This window comes from Aythya ferina, assembly GCF_964211825.1.
Source record: "Aythya ferina genome assembly, chromosome: 18".
Lineage (NCBI taxonomy): Eukaryota > Metazoa > Chordata > Aves > Anseriformes > Anatidae > Aythya > Aythya ferina.
This window is the reverse complement of record NC_140317.1, coordinates 3,567,931-3,590,848: the sequence shown is the minus strand read 5'-3', so window position 1 is coordinate 3,590,848 and position 22,918 is coordinate 3,567,931. Positions and strand designations below refer to the sequence as shown.

The 22,918-nt window shown below is 48.3% G+C and overlaps 1 protein-coding gene across 1 annotated transcript in view; it reads left to right on the top strand.

Moving 5' to 3' along the window:
* The window catches only part of LOC311420789 (uncharacterized protein), a 177,451-nt gene that overhangs the window by 122,843 nt on the left and 31,690 nt on the right, over positions 1-22,918 (top strand). Inside the window, exons 14-15 of the mRNA XM_084492030.1 lie at positions 1,284-1,377; positions 4,547-4,775. The gene's annotated coding sequence lies outside the window, so the exon portion shown is untranslated. The remainder of the gene's footprint in view (positions 1-1,283; positions 1,378-4,546; positions 4,776-22,918) is intronic.

Here is a 22,918-nt window from a genome sequence, read left to right as displayed (position 1 = left end):
GCAAGTGTTGGTTTGGTCAGGCTGGACTGCCTGCAAGCCCATGTTGCAGCTGTACGAGGATGCAGAACTGCACACAATGTCCATTTCTATACAGCATGTGTAGTGTTCTCCTCCTGAGTGGCTGAGCTATGATAAGGCAAGGTGGAATGGGACATAAATCACAGTCAAATAGCTATGGTATGATGCTGGTTTTCCTCTTTCTCTTTGCGATATTCCTCTCAGTTCATCAGTTTTATAGCAGGGGCTTGGAACAGCTCTGTGCCTGATTCTTGTTAAAAGTTGCAGATATCTGTTAATGTGGGGCAGCTGCTGTGGCTGTCGTAGCATTTCTGGGCTGCAGGTCAGTGTAAAGGGATTTGGATAGCGCAGTTCCATCTGAAGGGCTGTCTTGTTAATTCGGGTGTGTTGGATGACTCCTGGAAGCAGTTTTCCTGAGCTATCATAAGGGTTTGTAATAAATCTTAATGAGACGCCCCTGCTATGATAAATTATTTGTTTCTCTAGCAGGAGCTTGGATTATGGCCTCCAGGGAAAATGGGAGGAACCTCAAACCCTGCTTCAGGACGGTGTCAGCAGTTACCTGGCTGTTTACCATCCAGCCAAAAAACATTAGAGCAGTCACCCAAAAGCCTCAGAGCATTGTCTGCTGTTTGTAAAAGTCAATGCTTGCCTCCCAAGGCAAACAACCGCTCTCGAATTAGATGCTTTGTTTCCACCCAACCCCATGAGGTAGAGAGATGCTTCTCTCTCCCTACCTCTTGTGTTAAAAAGCATCCAGAAAGGATTTACACCAAATCAAGAGAAAAGAGGACCAAGCCAGAAGTAAATCCCACTAGTGAAACCACTTTATTGCTTTCATTTTGTTGGTGTCTAAATGCTCTACTTGAGCACTGGTGCCACTGGGGCGAGATTTGGAAAACACGTGGAAGGCAGTGGCCATCCTCTTGGGGGGCTCAAAGGCTGCACTAAAGACCACAGCAAACTGAAGGTCAGAGGGGACTAGCTTCCCAAAGGTGCATGATAGATTAGGCCAACCATGAACCTTCACTACAGCCCCTTTCCCCTTCTGTTCCATGTAACATATTCTTTTGGGTATTTTCTTACATGTTTTTTGCTCTCAGCAGTAAGCAGATACTTGAAAACATCCTAATCTGGGGAGATTTCTAGGCAAGGAAGTACTGGAAGCAGGAGACAATGGGCATGTTCCAAGGGCACAGAGACATCCATAGGAGCTGTGAGAGGTGTGAATTAATATCTTTGCTAATTTGCCTTTCTCTCAACAGAGATGGCAAAATTCACCTTGTCAGTCACAGGTATGGTGGAAGACATCCTATCAGAAACGTCTCTACGTCACCTGGTTGGCCAAGACACCTGCAGGTTAGTTTTTAATTCAGTAATGCATGACCTCTTGATTAAAGCATTTATTTAGTTTGTAGCTAAAAAAGAGTCCTAAAGGATCAGATCTCAAATCTGCTGAAATGTACCTAAATCTTCAATTGTTTGCAGTAAGCTCTGGATCAAGTGTTGAATAACTGTTAATTAGGAATTCTCTAAAGTGATGGTGTAAGTGCTGTGCTGGTGAAATGCAGGTTGGACAAAGGTGATAGGGTGGTAAATCCCTAGGAGAAGTTAGGTTACAGTGATCTGCATTGCTTAGTGAAATGGATTCAAGCCAGGAAAATTGTCTTAATCCAGGCAATTACTTTTGTGTAATCCTGTAATTGGGTTAAACTTGTAGCCAGGGACACTCTTCAAAAGGTTCATCCTGTTCAACTTGGGGACTTAACTGTGATATGTAAGGTGGAGAGTCATCGCCCTCAACAGTGGGCAGCAATAGGGATGGCCTGAGGGTGACCCAGATCTTGGTGATCTTGCTGCCTTGGTGAGTGCTTTTTCTCTCTCTGGATGAAGAGAGCTGAGGGAAGTGCCTGCTGTTTGGTGGGGACAATCTGGATCTACAGCTTGGAGGGTTGGAAGCTGGAAAGAACCTGGGAAATACTGCAGACATTGCTGTTGGTAGGAATTCCCAGTGAATGGTGTCTACTGTGACTACAAGGAACAGGGTTCCCTTGGAGACTGGTTAGGGGAGTTATTTTAAGATGAAGTCTGATAGGTTTGTGGAAGGAATTGCATGACAAATCAGCAATTCCTAGGACCTGAAAAAGCTTTGATATGAGTCCTTGCATAGCTAATCTGTTGATATCCCCAACGGGGATAAAAGAGATCAGATCACTCTTTATTTATACCGTACTTATACAAATTCAGTGTTCCGGGGCTGCTTCCATTCACCTTTGAGATCAGGAAGGAAGGTTTTTCTTCCTTGATGCATAATTTGGTTTCTGGTGGCTTGGGGGAGCTCTTCCAGGTCTCAGCAGCCTTGGAGCTTGCAGCACGGGGGGAGGTAAGCAGCTCCCTTCTGGTGGCATCTCATGCTCTCCAGTGTCTGATCGTTGCACTCAGTCTCCAGACCTGATGTCAAGAGGCAATTTTCCCTCCAGGTTCATTGGGTAAGGACCGCAGGAGGTTGTTGGGTGGTGGTAGTTACAGCATATCTTTCTTTTTGTTTGGTCGTATTTGTTTTGCCCTTCTACACAACAAGATCTGCTTGCCATGTTCCCCTGGGAGTTATATTTAACAAATTCCCTGCTAATGTCCTCCTCGTGTTTCCTCAGTCTGAGGAGGAGCCTCAGGGGAGAGAACCTCTGCCATGCCATGTCTGCCAGACTTTGCGAAAGATAGGAAAAGAGATTGGGGGGTGATGGTAAATAAGACCTATTTTGAGTGGGAAATGGAGTGCAGGCCTGGAGAGAGACAGACACAACTCATACTGCTGGAATGCAATTGCTGGTGGACCGGTTAAATTCAAAAGGCAATGGCCCAGGCCCAGATGTTTAAGAACTTCAGCATGGCTTGAAATTGGCATAACAATAAAAGGGCTCTTGTTTAGAAATAGTTTCTTTGAGGTTAAAAAAAATAAAGAAAAGAAAAAAAGCTCCTTAAAGAGAGCTGCTCCATCTGGCATTGAGATCCTCGTGTCCTGGGCATGGAGATCCAGTGACATGGCTGTGGAGTGCCACCATCACTCACGAGTGCCAGGTCTCCTGCCACTGTCCAGCACCGAGGGGGATGCAGCTCCACCATGAATGGGGGCAGTGTAGGTGTGCTACTGTGGCCGTAGAGCAGCTTGTGAGGTGCTGCCTGAGAGGAAAGGGGAGCAGTGGTTCCCATAGGGGTGTAGTTAATGGCGAGGGGTGACAGAGAAAAGCTCTGGCACCCCTAACTCCAGGCATTCACCTGATAGACACGGAGAACCCGTGGCCATCCCGTCTGTACCCCTTGCTCATTGTCAGGTCCAAACCACACCCTGGGAATGGTCCTGCAGGTGCCAGTGGAACATCTTTGGTGAAACTGTAGTAGGGCTGTGGGACCAGGCTCGTGAATTTGCTTGCAGATGAATAAAACTGCAGATTGGCAGATCCGCTTCAGCAGTCAGCAAACTGCATTTTGAAACCGCAGCCTCACCACGGTGAGCGGCAATATTCCCCGGTCTTCTGGGGACAGCACTTTGCCCCCACGCTTTCTAACGTGCAGCTGGATCTTTCCCAGTGATCCCATTAAAGCTCTTCAGGGAACTGCAGGGAAATTATGTTAAGAAGATAATTATAGGGTAGCGTGGGTAAAAAGGCAGGTCAAGAACGATTTGAAGAGTTGGGGAATGAGTTCAGTTAGCTGAAGAAGTGTTGTGAGGTGTCCATTCCCTCCAAGATGTTTTCTCACTGCCTCAGATGAAACCTTGGTTGCAGCTTTGTAAATGTTCTTCTGGTTTGCAGAATTTCCCTGGCACAGAAAACTCTCCTTGCTGTATGGATACCAGGTACTGCCAGAGCTGGAGTTAGCTGAGAACAGTTGGATTATAGGATTTAGAGACAGATGGGACCTTTTTCATTATATTTTTTTATGATTAGCTCACAACATAACATGTGAGGCAGTCACGTATTTCATATTCACACAACAAATTATGCATCTAGTATGAAATAGCTCTCGTTTCCTTCTCTGAAATAGAGTACGAATTTCCATCTGGAATATATAATGTGGTTTCCATATGTAGAAACAGAGACTTGTAACAAGTATCAAAGCAGTAAGAACATTTTGGATGCTAATATGCTGTGGAAGTGTCTGTCCAGTGAATGTACGAGAGCTGTCGGTTGATTCATGAGTTCTAAGACAGATGTAACTCAGGAGTGGGGTTTAAGCCCAGTAGGATCTCTGAACGCAGTCTTCTGGTTAAGGATACTGAATTTAGGGCATCTGTGCTGGAGGGGGCTGCTGTGCTCTTGGTTCTGCCTGAAGGCCTACCTACCCTGACCACGTGAAGAAGAGGTCAAGGCAGCTTTCAGGTCAGGAAAATACTTGCTCCACAGTTTTCAGAGCTCAGCATAGGTGGGTGCTGGGTGCCTGCTTGCACGTAGATGCTAAGTGTGTCCTGGGGGGTGGACTTGGGTTCTTGCTCTCACCTTAACCTCCCGATGTACCCTTCCCATTCTAGGGTCAGTCCACCAGGATCATCCGGACCAAGCTGCTACGAAGTGCTGGGATCGGCCTGTTTTGGGCAAGACTCGTCTTGGGTTGACAACCATGAGATCTGGTGTTCTCAGTTTGCTGTGTGAAGGCTACTGAGGATTTCTGCTTTTGCTGCCTCCCCCGTGTCAGACAGGCAGTCTGGCCCCATGACAAGCCGAAGGTGCCCTGCTACCAATTCAACGTCTCAGTTTCTGGTTAGTTTCCATTACACATAGAACATGTCAGAGTTTTCGCTTTTTTTTTTTTTTTTTTTTTTTTTCTCTTTTCTTTAACTTATCATATCCTCAAAGCCTGTTTCTGAAGGGTGAATGGATTATTTATTGCACAGTGCAGTTTGGTGAATATCGATGGAAGTGGCATCTGGTCTCCAAATGGAGACCTTCTCCCCCTCCAGGTCCTTAAGAGAACATGACAGTAATTGAGCAATAATGAAATGTTTCGGGAGGAGTGTCGGAAAGTTCAGAGTGGTATGGGGGAGTTATAAATCTGGGCTGCATTTGGCTTGAGGAAGAAACCCCGTTATAAACTTATTAGCTGCTGATACCGTGCTTCTCTCACCTTGCACAAGATGTAAAGCTCGCCTCAACACCGTCACACCACCTTTCACTTGCACCTGACTCAAGGTGCTGCCAGCTCAGGCACCACTCTTCACTTCCCAGGAGATCAGTAGCAGAGATCAGGCACACACTGATCTGATGCCTTCGAAATGCTCTTTCCAGACCCGTCTGTGGTGCTCCTACAGACCTTAGCCTGCTTCTCCACCACTCCTGCAGTTATCCACTCAGAATGGTTGCAGATACCCATAGCATCGCTGGGTCTGCCCAGGAGGTCTTCTGATTGCTCAGCACCAGGAGAAACCTTCTTGCCATGGAGGTAGAGCTTGGGTTGCTGATTCCTGCAGTAACAAAACGGGCCAAATAAGGGCTCTTTAAAGGTTCTGTCCATACATCTCCCTTCTTCAGTCATTTGTCCCAGCAAAATACTGAAGCCTTAGCTTCAGTTTTGTTCAGACTAGCTTTTGGGTACCTAAGTGGAGGCTTTTTTCAGCTTTGTAGTCTTCCATTAATTATTCATATTGTTTCTAATTTGTGTGTCTCAGACAAGATTGTTCTTTTCCTTTCCTCTCCAGAAAAATTGTTCCAAGTTCCAAGCTGGGATTCTTTTTAGCACTCAAAAGCTATTTCTGATGTGTCACATTCAGCTCTTAGCTTGGACTAAGTTGTCCCCAGCTTTCAATCTAAAATGTGCTGGGAAGAAGTAGGCACTTCCAGGGGGTAACACATGTCACCTATTTCAGATACCTCTCAGGGTGGGATGAGGGTGGTTGACAGAGATGTCTGGGTGATGGGTTCAGGTGAGACACCACTCTGAGACCACAAGTATGGACTTCACCTGAACAGATACAATGATTTGCAGCACAGACATGTGTACCTGAGCAGACATCAATCTCCCTATCACCCATACAGAGAAATAGGTACTTGTAAGGTACAATTTTTGAGGTTTCTTTAGCTCAGATGTAGAAGAGCATGCAAATATGTATTGACTGCTGTTGCTTAATAATGATTTTTTCTGACATTGTCTTGTGACATTGTCATCGGCTGAGGTTTGTGTCCTGATTATTTTTTGATGTCTATTGTGCAGTCATTTCTTGATCCAGGTGATGTGCTAGGAGCTAGTGGATGACCCTTATCAGAATATTTTTAAGGAGTATATAAAATGGCTGGTAAAAGCCTATGTACCTGACAGCTTTGCAATCAATCAAAGCTGTGATCCTATCAAGGAATGGAATCAGGTCTCCTTGACATTAGAAGGAAATTAATATGGTGCATGGCTTCCTAACGGGTACTTATCTCGGCTGAATGCAGGATCGCTAACTCAGAGACGTGTACGGAAGGGAGCTAAAAATATTGAACTGACTGAAGAATATTTTTCACATCCGGCTTTGTGAATCTTGTGAACTCTTGTTCCTACAGTCAGTGGTTACAAAATACTGCTAAGTGTCTTTTGGGGAGAGTTGTGAAAGGACTGCACATTTAATTAATAATGGTTGCATATGTCTAAATAAATTCCTGCAAAAAGTGACATTTTTAAGGAGATCTTATGATAAAACTGCTCTGGAGGCAAAGTTAGACTTTCCCAGTTTCACATTTAATTAACTTAGTCTGACTTTTATAGGGCTTTGTGTTATGCATTTCGTTCTTCAGTAAACAAATGGCAGAAAATTAAAGCAGAGCAACTGCCAATGAACAGTAAATTTAATTGAAAAATAATGAGTTGCCATGGGGTGCCGTAGGGTTCTGCAAAGATAACGTTATTTATCTTGGAAAACTTCCACTTGCATTTGTCAAAATGTGATATATAAAAGGAACAAAAGGAAGAAATATGACATTAGATAGGAAAGGGCTAAAGCCTGATTCCTCATGGTGAATTTGGGACTGGAGTTAGGTGGAGTGAAAAACTGATTTCCTGCGCTCCGCGGCAGCTCAGTGCAATTTCCATCTGATGCATCGCTAAGTGAAATGTTGTGTCAGGAGGAGAAGTCAAGTGGCTGGAATTCGTAAGGTCCAGATGAGCAGGAAGGAAGATGAGCATCAGTACACAGGAGGGGAGAAGCGTGTGACGTGATCTCGGTTCTTTCATGGTGAAACAAAGGCGAGCTCCGAATGCTCTCTGGCTTCACAGAGATTTCAAGGAAAATTAGTGTCTGGAAAACAGAAGTGAGCCCTTGAACAAAGGTGCTGGATTAAGACACACAATATGTCTTCTTTTTGGGTTAAAGTGGTAGATTTGCATCACTAGGATTGGCCCTCTTTGAGAGGTATTTGAAATTCATTCTGATTGAATAACTTCCTGGGCAGTGAGTAGCAAGAGCAAATTTGCAGACATTGACTGACAGTGAACTGTTAACCCTGTTGACAGAGTAAGCAGAGTTACTCTAAATTTGCAGCTGTGTAATAGGTCCACAGCCCTGGGTACCTCCCCGTGGGTGAAGGCGATGCCCTGGGCATGCCAAGCCCTTCCTGCTAGGCTGTGCTCTGCAGACGAGACCCCTTTCGCCCGACGCATGCCTCTTTGATTGCCAGCATATGAAATGCGACGTGTAGCAGTTCGTTTTTGCAACATCTGTTTTCCAAGCTCATCATTTCCCAGCAGTTCCCACTATGCAGCAAAACCCACCTTATTTACAGCCTCCACATTTGGAGGGCTCAGCAGAGCCCAGATTTGGCTGACATTTGCAAGGTTCCTGCTTTTCATTTTGACCCATTCTTGCTTTATTTTTAGCTGTTTTAAAATGACACATGTTTCCGTCTTTTAGGTAATGAGATGCTTTCCACTTAATTCAATCACTAGTTAATTTGATCCTCTATTTAATTTGTTCCAAACGTCTGGAAGCAAAATTCTGTACCGTAAGTATATGTATGTATTACATATATAGCTTCCACCCTTTGCTCTGATCATTCTGCTTGCTCTAAACAAGGCTTATAATTCAATCTTGGGCTATTGAAACCTGCCATTTAATTAATAAGAAAAGCCAAAATCAAAAGAAGACAGAAGGCAAAGAAAAGGTTTAAGGAGTCCTGGTAATAAAAGAGGACTATGACTGAAAGTTGCATCACGGGGTACCTGCTGTTGGCTAAGAGCTCAGCTATGGGCTATCAAATCTGTGAGCGTGGGGCTGAGGGTGGGGGAGAATTGATGGAGAGCGAAACCTTTCAGGGAAATGTTAGGAATAAATGTGAGTGGCCCCTTGCATGGAACAAGGTTCAGGGCTCGTTGTGATAAAACGGAACATAAAACCAAAAATGTTGCGTAGCAGAGTTTCATCAGTCACCCGGGGCCTTTGGAGCCTGGAAATCAGATGGCAAGGGAAGAACGCCGCCGCAGCCCGTGCCAAATCCGTGTCGTCTCCAGAGCTGTCAGGAGCACCCGCCAGCACTCCATAAAGCTTTCACTCCCATCTCCAACAGATCCCCCCCAAACCCTCACCGACCCGAGTTAATCAAACACTCACCTTGGTGCTCAGCCTCTCTGCTGACCTTTCTGGCTGCAGTATCAGCAGATCAGCCCGCGGGAGCGTCGCGTCCAGCTGGTGGTTGGGGAGTGGATTGTGTAATGCTTCCTGGGACCTTGCTCTTGTGATCTTCTTACGGGGTTTGCAAAGGCAGCGGAGAACAGGTGTGCTGGGAACCTGGGGCTTTGCAGCCTTTGGGCCATGTGGATGGTTGGCCTGGGGGATTTTTGTGTCCTGGTCCAAGCAGCATAGCTGTGGGCCAGCAGAAGTCTTTGTCAATCTCTCTGTGCAGCTCAATTATTTCCATGGTGCTTTGGTTTTCAGAGGCACTGAGTTAGTGCCTAGGTGTGAGCTTGGCTTGGGTGTCCCGTCTGAGCAGTGGCCAGTGTCTGGGTGCCCCTGTGTAGAGCCAGCTCCCAGATTGCTGGAGGACATGGGATGAAGCCCGTGAGACACACTGAGCCTTGGCAGGGAACCCAGCTTTTGCTCATTTTCCATTGAGAGGTGAAGGCAAATAAAAGCCGAGTCAGCAGGCAGCCCCTCAAATACCAGGGGGATTGAATTAGGTGGAAAGCATCTCATTTCCTCATTTCCACTGCACGCCTGCCCCTCTCCTGCTTTCTGCTGTAAAAGTGTGCTCTTCACTGAGGAGGCACAGCGGTGCTGTGAGGTCTGCGAGGGCGTTTCTGGCACGGAGAAGCCCCAGGGCTAGCTGTGGCAGGGCTCCTCGTGCAGGTGCTGCTGGTGCTGGCTGAGGAGATTTGGTGCACGAAGCTCTGGGTGGCTTCCCCATGCCCGCAGCCTGGCCCCGTGTGGTGCCGTGGGTGCTGTGCTACAGCACAGAAAGAAGCAGAGCACACAGATAGGAGAATTTCAGCGATGGTGGCAATGCCAGGAGAAGGTAGAAAGGGACATTGCGTGTGGTTGAGAGGTGTCCAACAGCCGGCCAAGATGTGGGGAGGCAGCGAGGCTGCAGATCGGTGCAGCGAGCAGTGACCAAGCCTTGGCTGGGCTTCAGTTCCCCCACGAGATGGAGACAGCGCTGCTGGTTTCAGTTACTTCCCAAATGTGGCACAGGAACGATTTTTCTTAATAAATTGCAAGGAGTAATGAAATAAGACAGAGCTCTCGAGAGGGCGTGAGGATTTTTATGGGAGCTGCGGGGTGAGTATTAATGAGCAGCTCATGTCATTAGTGCTTACTCTTGGATTGTGACCCGAGCTCCATGGCCCTTTGTGACCTCTGTGCCCCAAGCTCCAGGCTGATGCCCTCAGATCTCTAAGGACCGTTTTCATCTGCAGTGTCCGTGGGTTACGTCAGGGATCCTTCCTCTCTCGGGTGTTGGGGTACGTCTTGCTGTAGCTTTGGTTATTGGGGCTGGGCTCCTCGTGGTGTGCAGCCCCCTGGAGGTCCTCACCGTGTCCCATCGCAGCGTGGAGGTGAGCTGATCCATCCTATCATGCAGTCACCTCGGGAAGAGTGCTGGAAGTGTGAGAATCAGTGCAACGTAACTCCTATCAGAGAGAGGAGGCTTTTTCCTCCTTGAAAGAAACAAAAGCATCGTTTGTGTTCTTTCCTGAAGCAAAATGCTCCAGCCTTTCTCCTGTGCCACTGCCAGATGCTGGGAGGGGGCTGTCAGGGGGAGGTTGTTCCTCCTTGCCCCAAGGCAGGACAGGGGGAGCAAATGCTCCCTGCTCTCTTGCTTGGTGCCTGTGTGCAAGGTCTCCTGCTGCAGCCCCACGCCTGTGACTCCAGGTAGGGAAATGGGTGTGTGAGCAGGGACCAGAGCAAAGCCAGGTGACTTGGGTCAAAAAAACCCTGGGTCCCACTTCCAGGAGCTGAGACCCTGAGGCTGGGGACATACCCTGCTGGGCCAGCTCAGGACAGCCTAGGGAGCACAGTCCTGAAAGCCCAGATGTTTTACCTGCCTCTGCCACCGCTCTCCCCTGTGGCCTTGGTCCTGTCGCTTCCCCCGTGCGAAGTGGGGCCGTGCCTTGCTGTGCCGCTCGGAGCAGCCCAGGGAGGCTGTGCTTGTAAAGCAGCTGGTGGGGGACTGGGATTGCTGCGTGCTTGGCATCACCTTCATGGGACAAGAGTCTGGAGAAGCTGGGAAGCATCAGAGGCATGGGATCAATGTCAAACGTTGCCTGCAGCGAAGGGCAGTGTGCTGAGACACACACACGAATGCCACCGCATCGGGCCTTTGTTCACAGCAGCAGCCAGTCACAGTAACCAACTTGATCTCATTCTCGCCTGTTTGTTTCAATTTCAGTATTTTTTCTGCAAAAAATGTGTTGCGTACCTGAGAATCATAATGAGTAGCTCCTTGGGGACTAATCCTGCATCACCCGTACCCGTGGCTGTGAGCACAGTGGGTGCAAGAGGAGATCCCTCATAAATGCAGAGCCTTCTGGTCGTCACTCCTGGCTTCCAGACCAATCTCATCTGCTTTTACCTGAACCTGAATCTCCCTCCTCTTCCCATCCCTGATGGAAAGCAAGCCTAATAGAAAGAGTGGTGCTAATGATCACGACCCCACTACTATTTTATTTCCAATTGGCAGCCCATGCAAGCAGCCCTATTTTCTTTTCTAATAGGAAACTTTATGATGTACCAAATTACCCTGTAATAGTCTGTGCTGAGCTGCCTCCTGAAAGGTAAACGATTTTGATTTTTTATGATCGGTTATTATTACTTTTTTTTTTTTTCTTTTTTTTTCTTTTTCTTTTGCCTATTCCATAAAAAGAGGGGGCTTGCATTAAAGAGCCCCCAGGTTGCAGAGCGGGGCCAGGTGGTGCCGTTGGAGCGCTGCAGGTGCAGGGCAGCGCGGGTGGGGACCTGCTGCAAGCACGGCTGCTGATGGCCCGCGGGGATGCTGCTGGGTGGCAGAAGCTGCTCACAGGCACACAAGGGAGGTCCTGGGGGCCTGCGAAGCCCAGGCACAATTCTGCATGATGTGGAGTGCCATCTCCTGGCTCGAGAGGAATTAACTGGGCTCTGGCAGCGCCGGCTGGTCCACGGGGCAGGGAGCCTGGGGCAGCTGCTCCCTTCAGGCTGGGGTCGGGAAATGATGCAGAGAGAATGGCAGCAGCAGGGGATGGGAACGCTTAATCCGGAGCTGCTCTCCCGAGCTAGTCGGGGAGAGCTCATTTCCTGATAACAGCTTCGTTTTAATTAGAGGAGCTGAGCCCTCACGCCACCCGAGCTGGAACTGAAGTTGACGCCGCTCTGGGAAGTCGTGGTGGTGTTTTCCTCCGCATTTTGCAGTAGAGAAGCAGCAGGGAGATGTGGGACGAGATCCAAGGAGTGATTAGGCAGGAAACGTCCCATAGGCATCGCTTTTATTTTAGCTGAAATGAGGTGCCTAAATATCTTCCTGGCTCTGCGGGAAGATGACTGCAAAGACCACACATAAATTGTTGTAATGTCTGCTTGTATTTGTGAAAATATGCAGCTGGGTCTTTTTGTAGCTGGATCTGGCTACAGATTTAGAAGAACTGGAGCACGAGATGTGAAGTCCTACCTGGTCGCAGTTTGTCCTGTCCCCTGGTACAGCAGGGCTGGGGAAGTGCTGTCACAGGTTGGTCTGTGTCAGGTGCTTTTAATCGCTGCCTGTACCCATCACGTTTCCATCAGTTGATGTCAATTCTGATAAATCTGACTGCGAAATAAGGAACCATTTATGTGAAAAAGATTTTAGCGCGGTCCAGCGAACACACTTTCCATTTTTTCAGTGTGCGTATGTTTCCAGTAGCTGTAAAAATTGTTTGAAAAAATCTGTATCTATTACCAGTGACTTCAGTAGAAAAAAGGAAATCTGTAATGGTGAAAAAGCAGCGATGATTTTGTGAACAAATAATTACGCACTTTCCACTAGAGTGCTCGGTGAAACCTGTGATTAAAAATACTCCATACAATTTGGCAGCAACATCTTTGGTTGAAAAATGACATTTAAACACGCCTATCTTTAGGAACTAAAACCATGTTTAGAAGTTTGAGCCTCATTGCCAGTTGCAGGTGGATGACATTGGGATTTCGGTGCTGGTGTTTGTTTTGCCCAGTTACAGCCCCAGACAGGGCAGCATCGGCTGGTGCCTGCTGCTCGACTCAGAGCCCCTCATGTGCGCATCCGTGGAGGCGAGCGAGCTCCAAGCCAGCTCCAGACATTTGAATAAAGGGGGATTTAATGGAGCTACGTGTGTATTTATAGCAGCTTCTGTCACTCGCCTGTCTCAATAGACTGTCGCTGCGATCCAACGGCAAATCAGGCTGCAGGTGTGCTTTTTGGCACAGAGGCACCCACGGGTCGGGTGCCTGCTGGGTTGCTGAGCGCAGCCGCCGGTGGCCTCCAGGCTGGGACAGGGACCTGGCAGTGCTGTGTCCAGGGGTGGTGGTGGCTGGGACATGGCTGCAGGGTGGGCTGAGATCTGGACCCTGGGGGCTACCCGCAGGGTCCCCCGGAGGCGGCAGGGGACAGCTGGCCCGTTCCTGCCCTGCTTCCCAAGGGTGCCCACCTCTGCTCGGAAAGCCTTCGATGTGGCCAGTGGAAATATTTCTGAACCTTGGTGCCCGTGGGCTCCCAGGCTGGTTGCCCTGGTGCCTCTCAAGCGAGCATACCTTTTCCATGTTCCACCTGCAGACTGCTTTGGTTTTGCTCTTCTTGAGACTGCATGTGGAAGGTGAGGAGCTGCTTCTGTCTGACTAATCCCAAGGAGGCCCATGGAAACCAGTGCCCCTCAGAGAACCTGAGCATCCATTTCAGCTTCTCTGGCTTGAAAATCTCTGCCCTGGCTGGAGCCGCCAGCTTGTGCCTTCCTGCCTCACCTCGGTGGTTTTGGGGGGCTGTTGCCCACGGGGACATCCTCCTTCACCTCCGTCAAGGTGCATGCAGAGCCGAGGCAAGGTGCTCTCCTCCCCCAGGGAGACCAAAGGAGCCTCACAGCAGAAAGAAATAGGAAGCAGATTCTTGGACTTCTGCACTTTAGTGCTGATGGTGGTGAAAGAAAGGGCAATAATTCTTTTGGATTTATTTACTGCCCTACTCTCTGAGACAAGATTATGCACTCTTCCCCTGTAGAGAGCAGAAAGGAACAGCAGTTCAGGCAATTTCCACCCCGGTGTGGCTGTGTAACAGGAATGAGCATCTCTTTGCAGCTATGGCTGGGCATTTGTAAGACACATCTCCCTGGGTACAAAGACAGAGGGGCAGAAAGCAGAACAGGTTAGGAGCTGAGCCCCCTGCACTCAGCAGTACCTTCACCCACTTTTAACTCGTCTCTTTCCTTAGCTCTTTACACCTACCAACACCCTGCTTTGGTTTCTTTGAAAGCCGTCTGTTTATTATATGTGGGTGAAATCTGGTCGTGCTCTACTGTTTATTAGTCCAAAACTGAGGTCAGGCAGGTTGGATTTCTTTCCCGAGTGCTTTTATAATATTTGTGTTAGCCGGGCAGCTAAGTGCTGTCAGATGTAGCAGCAATGGAGCTTGCTGCTGTTGAAATTTTTATGGTTTCATGCATTTTACAGCATCACCTGTCAGACTCCAGCAATCATGATGTCACCTGTAGTGGAATATATAAATTTGAACAGCAGAGACTGGAGCTGGGGGAGTTCTTCAGTAATCTGTGCTCCCTTCTCCCCTCCTCCTCCGCAGGGGAGGCCGGGAGGTCTAAGGCATGGCGAAAGAAAAGGAGCAGACTTTTCTTCTCCCCTGGGCTTTCCCGCAGCCGTTCTGCATGATCTGGGCAAAATCGCTACCTTCGCTCCGGGCTGCAGTTTCCAAACCGCCTCTTTGTTTCGCTCGCTGCTCCTCTGGGGAGGAGATCTCCCGTATTCATCCCGAGGCATGGGAAAGGCTCAGGCGGTGCTGGGGAGTCTTGGTAGCTGTACAGGGTGCGATGCCCCGGGGGGTGGGACGGGGACGGCAGAGCTGGGGGCAGGTGCCATAGGGCTGGGAGTGCGGGGTGGCAGGAGGGGTGACCTACCCAGCACAGGGGTTTACTGGGTACAGTTGGTTTATTTAGGGTGATCAGCACCGAGCACAGGCATGAACTGTGTGGCAGGGGGCAGGAGTCACTGCTCTGCTCATGGCATTGGGCTCCGGGGTGGACGTGGCTCCGTGAATCCCGTGGTCGTATCCTCAGCTCACCCACGGTCCCCACGCTCCAGCCAAGCACACATTCAGAAATTAACTAAAAATTTGACAACACATCAAGTAGCAGTGCTCGTCTGTGTTTTTGGAAGCGGGGAAACGACTGCGTTTTGTCCTCCTTCTCATGGGTTGGTGTAACCTTTTCCCTGTAAACACTACCTAATCAAGTATCAAATGAGCATTAAGATGATATTCCGTGTGGCTTAGCAACCCTAAATGAAGACATGTAGCTCTACTGCTGGGCTGTAAACCTTCAGTAAAAATGGCTTAAGAACATACCGATCGGGTTTTAAGAGCTGTGTAACTGATACGCATCTTATGGTATCGTTAGGCCTCAATAAATGTGTTTCTAATAATCGCTATTTACTGAGGTTTCGCAACTATGCCAGAGGTACGTATCTGTTACCTTGTGGTCCAGCCTCAATAAATGTGTTTTTAATAATCAATTGGTACTTCAATAATAAACAATAATTGCTTTATTAAATATGAATTTGAACATGTTCTGCGTTTCAGTCGCACTGAATTCACCATCTATGTTTTGTTACTCTGGAGGAGCTTTTGCTGACCGCCTGCTCGTCCTGGCATGCATCAGATATTGCTGCTCCCGTAGAGCATCGCTGACTTCTGATTTATAACTCATGACAAATATTTCACTGCTTTGTTTCTACTCTAGCCTAAGCAGTCTATCTGTTGCTTCCATGTAGTCTTCCTCTGAGAAATGTTGCGATCTCTCTTATGGATCATTAACTGGAAATGAACTCGGGACCCTCGGCTCTAAACACACAGCCTGCTGCCGTGCAGCCTAGCAGACCAGCACTGGTAGTTGGCAGTACAAGTAATAGCAGCTTGGGACTCCAATCTTTTACACAGTAACTGAAGAGGAAAGTTGGTTTCTTGCAGTGCCATTGAGAAGGCTTTATTGTTTTTCAGGGCATGAGTTTCAGCATGGATTTTCAGAGCCCAGTGCTCCCCATGGCACAGATGTCCCAGCTCACCTGCCACTGACTGCCCTCCTGTGCCACTTCTGCTTGGAAGGCTGGGTAGGTTTGTTTCCTTCCCATCAGTTTCTGAAAAAAGTTTTCTTCCCAGGGCTGGGTCAGCTGTTCTGGACTCTGCTGAGCACATCGAGCACCATGGTGTGTCCCCTGACCTAGCGGCCAGTCCTGGACAGGAGGTGAGGAACACAAGTGGTATCCGTGATTCACATCACTGCTCCCCGTAGGTTCATCTTGTGTCCTAAATCTTCTCTGATTTGAGATCTTTACAATCTTCTGTACCATCATACTTGGAAATATCCTGCGCTCCAGAGACACAGCAACTGGTTGTTCCTGTCCCTGCACAGCAGAGGGACTGTGAGACCTTTCCCCTTCCATTTCACTTGAGGAAAGCTCTGAGTCCCAGCCCCACCATCTCAAGTGACCTTTCAGCATTTCAGACCACGCTCCTCTCCCCTAAACGGGACCTTCTGCACAACGCCTCTCCACGCAGAGCCGTGGGGCTGGCTGAGCAGTCATCCCCCGCTTTGCCACCCCACGCAGCTCAGCCCAGCAGGACGAGCAGAGGAAGCGTGCTGCAGCTGGGACACCCCGCAGATGCCAAACCCCTCCGAGCAATGAGAACCGTATGTGCGCGTCTGCGTTCCTCGCCTATGTCGAATGTCACATTGGATTAAGGCACATCAAGCCATAACGGGTGCAGAGTTCGATGCCTTTAATTAGGCCAGTCAAAGGCAGGAATTCCCTTCTGCCGGGCGAGTCTGCTCCCATGACAAGAAGATTAGCGGCCTCAGTTTGTGATCGTCAAACTCGGAGGTTTCCATCCCCCTTTAAGTCATTTACAATTTTCTCTTCCCCACACTGGTAGGTTGGAGGGGCTGTTTTCATTCCAGGAGGGCAGGGGTCAAAGCATTTTGGTGAATGTCCCTGGCATGTGTTTGGGTAAATCTGCTCCATCCTGGACTGCATCTGGGCTAGACTTTTGTGTCTGTCTGGACCTAGCAGTAAGACCATCAGAGCACCAGGGCCTTGTTGGCACTGACAGTGGATGTCTGGTGGCCATCAACTGTCCCATGTTTTTGGGAGGTGTAATAAGGAACATGCCAAAGAATGGAAATCCTCCAAGCAATGGAAATCCTCCTGTCTGGTGGTACATGGCAACCACAATCTGCTTCAGAGGAGGTGTCTCCATCCTTTAGCTGTATGCTGGAGGGTTGCTTGCTGGTACAGCAGTTTGTAGGTGCTTCTGTTTGAGCAGTCCCAGGTTGCCATTTGTCCCTTCTCCCGACAAATCCTGTTCAGCCATCTCTCTGTCCTCAGATTTAGGAACTCCCAAGTGCAGCGCTGTGGGGCAAGAGACCCACCGGGAGCTACTCTGAGCTCCTGAAGCCTGCTGCTGGTGCCTGACAGCTGGTACTAGCTGTGCTGAATATGGATAAAGCCTTGAGGACCTGTGGTGCAGGCTAAATTGTCTAAAATGTCCATTTCTAGGATGTTACTGAAAACTCCTGGCCTGTGTAGCTTTCTAGTTTGTATTTTTTTTAGTTTGAACTTTAAGAATTTTTATGCTGTTGCATGTCAGCTCATTATTGTAGTTAATATCAATAGACTGGAAATCTTAATTCTGCATTTTGTTTCTTCTTTTTATATTCCTTTGGCTTAAGCTAAGCTCTTCAGGAGCTTGTGATTATTGTTTCTTTGTCAGAGCTGTAGAAAGGCTTTTGTGCCTGACTGCTTGTCCATTTTCTCAGCTGAGTACAATATTCCTCCCTTGACTCTTTGATGTCCTGAGACTGTCTCTTGCCACAACAAAGCTATTAGACTTTCGACTTAAATGGATCTTTCCTTTGGTAACTTAATGCTGCCCTCTGAAAAATGAGTCCTACGCTTGCAAGCCACTTTAAAGCATCTCAGTGGTCTACATGGAAGAGGGTCAGAGGTCTAATTAACAAATCTTATTCCTGACATCAGTAAACAAGAATAAGTTATTTGGGAGCACAGTAAATACTGTGGAAATACTTGAGAACTAGAGGTGCTTGGGTTATTGTTGGATTAGCTGTAGCAAACAGTTGTCTGGGTAGAATTTTGTGTGAGAGATAAAATGATTGTTTGACAGAGCAGCAGTCTTAAAATCTAAGAAATTCTTAGTGGTGTGAGTAGGATCTCAGCTGCTACAAATCTAAATTGCTGAGACCAGCAAGATCTTCCTCAAAACCATGCAAGGGAGATAAATGCTGGCTGCAGCTTCTGGTGAAGTCACAGAGAGCAAAACTTACAAGGTGTGAAGTTCTGAATTACCCTTCAGGTTTCTGGAACCCCTCGTTTTGGCTAATTTTGGGGTAGTTCATAACCCTCGGGTTCTCAAGCTGGGGGGGTTCTTACATGGCCCCGGGGCCCTGTCGCCGCGGCCGCAGGGAGGATACGAGCACGGCCGTGATGGACGCTTCCTGCCTGCGAGTACGGCTCCATCTGCAACAGTCAGAATCCAAGATTTAAGGTCAGGCAGGATGAATCGTTTTTGGAGCCTGGCAGGTTTCCAAGTTCCCCCCCATCCTGGATATTACCCCCTCATAAAGACCACTGTGGTATGTTGGGTCCTTCGATTGGAACAGTATTTTCCTAGCAAATGACTCTGTGGTGCACCTGGGATACAGTGATTTATGGGACAGATTTGCATGAAGGATAAATGCTGCATGTATAAGGGGAAATCGTACACGCTGCGAGCTGGAAGGGGCTGCAGAGGAGAGGAGAGGGGAGGTGGTGAAATCCTGCTCGAGCCATCCGGCCATCGCCGATGGGCCGAGTGTTTAGTCAGGTGCAGCCCAGCTCTTGTGTGTAACCCTCGTGTTATCTTACCTTAAATAAAACTTTACTGGGACGTGTCAGAAAGAAAGGCCTTAGCTCAGGCACCATGAAAGGGAAGTTTATTTAAGTAATTACCAATGAGGCAGTGGGTGCTTCCTGAGAATTAATGACTGGTTGGCTTGATGGCCTTTGCATGGCCCTCAGGAAACGTCCCAGGCTGTGGGTCTGCTGGTGTGTATGAAAGCACACGTGCACGGAGGGGTGTGATGTGGGGGTGACACCCATCTTGGTGACTGGGGAGGGTGGCTCAGCCGAACAGAGCAGAGATTCTTGCACAGCCTCAGGGGAATTCCTTGGCTCATTTAGTTGCAGTGAGTTTGAGCTTACTTCCCGAAAGGTCTTTGGAAGACTCTGCTTTAATATCCTCTGCCCTGGTCAGAGGGAGGTAGCCTGGGTTCTCCCCCAGCCCTGAACTCCAGGGGATCTGCACTGGCTTACTCAAGCACAGGATTTGGCTTGGTTGTTTTGAGTCTGATCTTGTTTGGTTTCCACAGCTCGTTGCTGCTCATCTCGTGTTCTCACAGAGATTGCTTGATTTTATTCCTTTTCCTTTCTCAGTCCTATACGAAAAACCACTGAGCTTCCTAGCACTGTAATTGCCATCATTAATAATAATGCCTTTAAATTATCCTATTCAGCTTTTGTAAAATGTTTTCCTGACTGTCGTCTTCTTTGCCAATTGCTTTCCTTCAGTGTCCTGAGGAAACTTGCATTTTCTAGAAGCTGTGCCAGGGAGGGACAGAGGAGCTGGCTCTGATATTTTTGCATTTTTCCTAAGCAGCCTTTACTAGTTAGTGGAGTTGAGATACAATTTTGGTGGACTTTCTTGAACTCAGAATGTGGAGACAAAGGCCCCAAAACACTATTATCACACCAGGGGAGTAAATACCCATCCCGAGAAGAAGACTGAAGCCAGCTCCTGCAAAGGAGGGTGCAGGTTAGGCCCGGCCTCACTCCTGCTCATAGAGAAAGGAGCCGAGCGGGTAGAAGGTAAGGGAGGATTCCCCGTGTAAGTGCTATTTGTTTTGCTTCAGTCGTGCAGAAGGCTCTGGGAGCTCGCACTGACAAGGCTGGGGTGTTGTGCAGGTGTGTGGCAGGGAAGGGACCTGTTTTGGGCTTGGGACAGGTGACCCTGCAGGCCTGGGCAGAGAAGCACTGGCAGGTGGCATTGTGCATGGGACTGGTGAGGGGAGCTGTGTGCTTCATTTTAGCAGAGGTGGGGCTGGAGAATTTGGAGAAATCCCCACCTGTAGCACCCACAGCTGCACAAATTCCTGTTCACCTCACCACATGCAGGGGCTGTTCCAGCTGCTTGTCTGGTGTCTTTTCAATCCCAGTCATGAACCAGCCCTGGGAACTTCCCACTCCTGCGTCCATCTAGCCTGTCCCAGTCACAGTTCAGCGATGTTATTTTGTGCTTTCCAGCCCATCAAAAAGCCATCCCTTGTTCCCTCCCAGAACAGTGAAGTGAGCTGTGACAATCAGGTGGTGGCATTTTGTTTTTTATGTGGAGATGTGGCTTGTGAACAACTGATTAGTCATGTCCAGGGAATCCAAATTAGGCCCATTAGCTCCTCTGAGGTGATTTGGGGGTAGTCAGGAATAATCCAACCCCTTCCTTCTCTCACAGAACCAGAGGTTTCAGTGCTATACCTTTGTTAAAGGTCCTCCTTGGCCATGTGTCCTCAGCAGTGTCACTCAGGGACACTAACTCTATTTGGAAGTCCACCCCAGAGTAGTTTGGCAACCCCCCTGATTTTTAGAAAGCTGAGGGTGCCCGGCTTGGCCACCTGAAATCCCCATGAGCCCCCAGGGGAGGTGGCACACCGCGAGGCAGGTGGGACACGTGTGGGCACACTGCTGGTGGAGCCCAGCTTTTGTGTCACCGGGAGGTGACTGAAACCAAGGCATTTCTGTGGCACTTGGATCATTTTCTGATGAACTGTAATGAAATCTTCCAACTAGCTCTAAGCTTTGCTTTCACCTGGACCTTTTATTCTCTGCTTGCCCTTATCTGTGCCTGGCCAGCAGCCTGCAGGGTGCCGTGTGATGGAGCAGAGGAATTGTTGGTGATCGGGGTGCCCTAAATGCCAACAGCAGATGCCATGAAGGACTGTTCCTTTCCACTTGAAATGCCTGTTGCGTTTGCCAGGCAGTCAACACTGTAAATTCATTCTGACTATTTAAAAAGACCTTTTAAAGCTTTTGAATGGTTCCTGGCTCATTCTGTAGCAATAAAACTGTAGTGCCTGAGAGCCAGACGTTCAGGACCTTACCAAGTAGCTAAACACAAGATGCTTGGAAGCATTATTGAATGCTTAGGAACAAGATAATTATACCGGCCCTTACACCATTGTGTGCATGCTCATAATCACTGTCCTGGGATCCGTCTGGTGACATTTTGGGTTACTGTGAAGCAAAGAAATAGGGCAGGGATTTGCAAAATGGGAATCCCACCTGCTGTGGGGTGGTGAAACTGTTGTGCGAAGCTAAAGGGCAAAGGCAGCAAATGGGCTGGGGGCTTTCCTTCTGATCCTGCTGCACAGAGCTAGGAGATCAAACTCTGCCTGTCCGGCCTGGATTTGTAAGGGTAGATTTCATCTCTCAGAAAAGACAACACTCCCGAAGGGGACAGCACACAGCTACCTGTTTTCTGCTGTGTTTATGGTGGGACCAGGGCTTGCTTCCTTCTCTTCCTGCAGCAGTTATTCAGGTCTGCAGGTGTCAAGCTCCCCTGCTAGCAGCTTCAGAAGGGACAGTACCGTATGTGCACCATGTGTGCTATACTGATAACATTTTCTCTCGGCACACTTGAAACCAACTAGGAGGCCGTGAAGAAAGCAGAGCCAGCAGCTTTAGTCAGAGACTGCGGGAGTCAGTATAGGCTCCCAGTCTGCAGCATGGTTCTGCCTCTTGAGACCCATCGTGATGGGAGCCCTGGGGACAGGCTGGTGGCCACAGAGGACATCCAAGTGCCTTGCTAGAAGGTGATTTCCCTCTGAGTGACTGAGTGCATGGTGTGCATGCATGCCACGGTACCCAGTTTGCCAGATGGCTCTCTGGCACCTGATCAGGGCTTTTCCATGCAGAAGGGAAGAATTCAGTTAAGAAGCCTGATAAGTGGTCTGTGAAGATTTGTCTGGTACCATTTTGATCTTCTGGGAATGAGGATCTCATTGCGGATCAACTGTGTGATGTTTTACTGGCATAAGTCAGCATAACTCTACCAAAGTTAATGGAGTTGTGCTGATTTACACCAGCTGAATTTTTACCATCAAAAATCATTCATTTTCTCTGTCTCTTCTCCATTTTCCCCTCTCCTTGGATTAGAAACGAAGTCTATAAAGCTAATATGGTCCCTGCAGCAGCATAACTTCCACAGAGTGTTTGCTTGAAGAGGTTAAAAGCCCTGTAAACTGCTTTACATTCTCTAATAATAGAATGCAGATGCAAAGGGGAAGGATTTGATGGTCAATTAATGCAGAAACTATCCAGTGCTTTGCATAGATCCTACTCCCTGGCTTTGAAATACAATGCCCAATTAAAACCTTACCCAGAACTATACCAAGATTAAAAAAGTAATAATAATCTGCAGCACTCTAGGTAGCATGCTGCAGTTTTCAGGGTGCCTCTGAGCTGTTTCTCATAAACTCTTGGATAAGATTTGTCTGGGTGTTTCCAATTGCAATTGCTCCTGGAGAAAAGCCATGAAGTAGCAGTCAGCTGGCGAAGCTGGAGAGAGAGAGCTATTTTGCAGAGGAAAAGAGGAGGGGGTAAGAAAGTGTTGACAATCCCTTGTGCATTCTTCTGAAAGGAAAAGAAAATGATAGTTACTGTAAATGTTCTGCCCTTTGGCTGGGTTATTCTGAGGCATTGCTGCTGTGCTGGGCAAGGCAGTGCCCACAGAGTGGTTCTGGGGATGGATGGGCTGACACAGCTTCAGCATATTCCATTAAGCTATTTTGCAGTTGGGTTCGGTATCACTTGCTCCAGCTGCTATGGGCGGATGGTATTGATGACCTGTCAGGACGTCTCTGCATGCAATGGTGGCTCCAGAGAAATGGTGCAGTTTATGAGCAGAACTTATTTTGGTCTGCAGTGGTGTGGATGGGATCTGGGTTTAACAGTCCAGAAGGTGGAATGAAAGCCCTTCTCTTTCAGTAGTCTGCACCACAAGTAGGAGCTGAAAGGGGAGAAGGCAGCGGGCAGCAAGGAGCCCTGGCAGTAATTAATCAAGGTAACAGCCAACTCCTTCTTGGCTCTAGAGCCTACTCATTGGCAGAAGACACCAATGTGGAAATATATCGCCTTCTT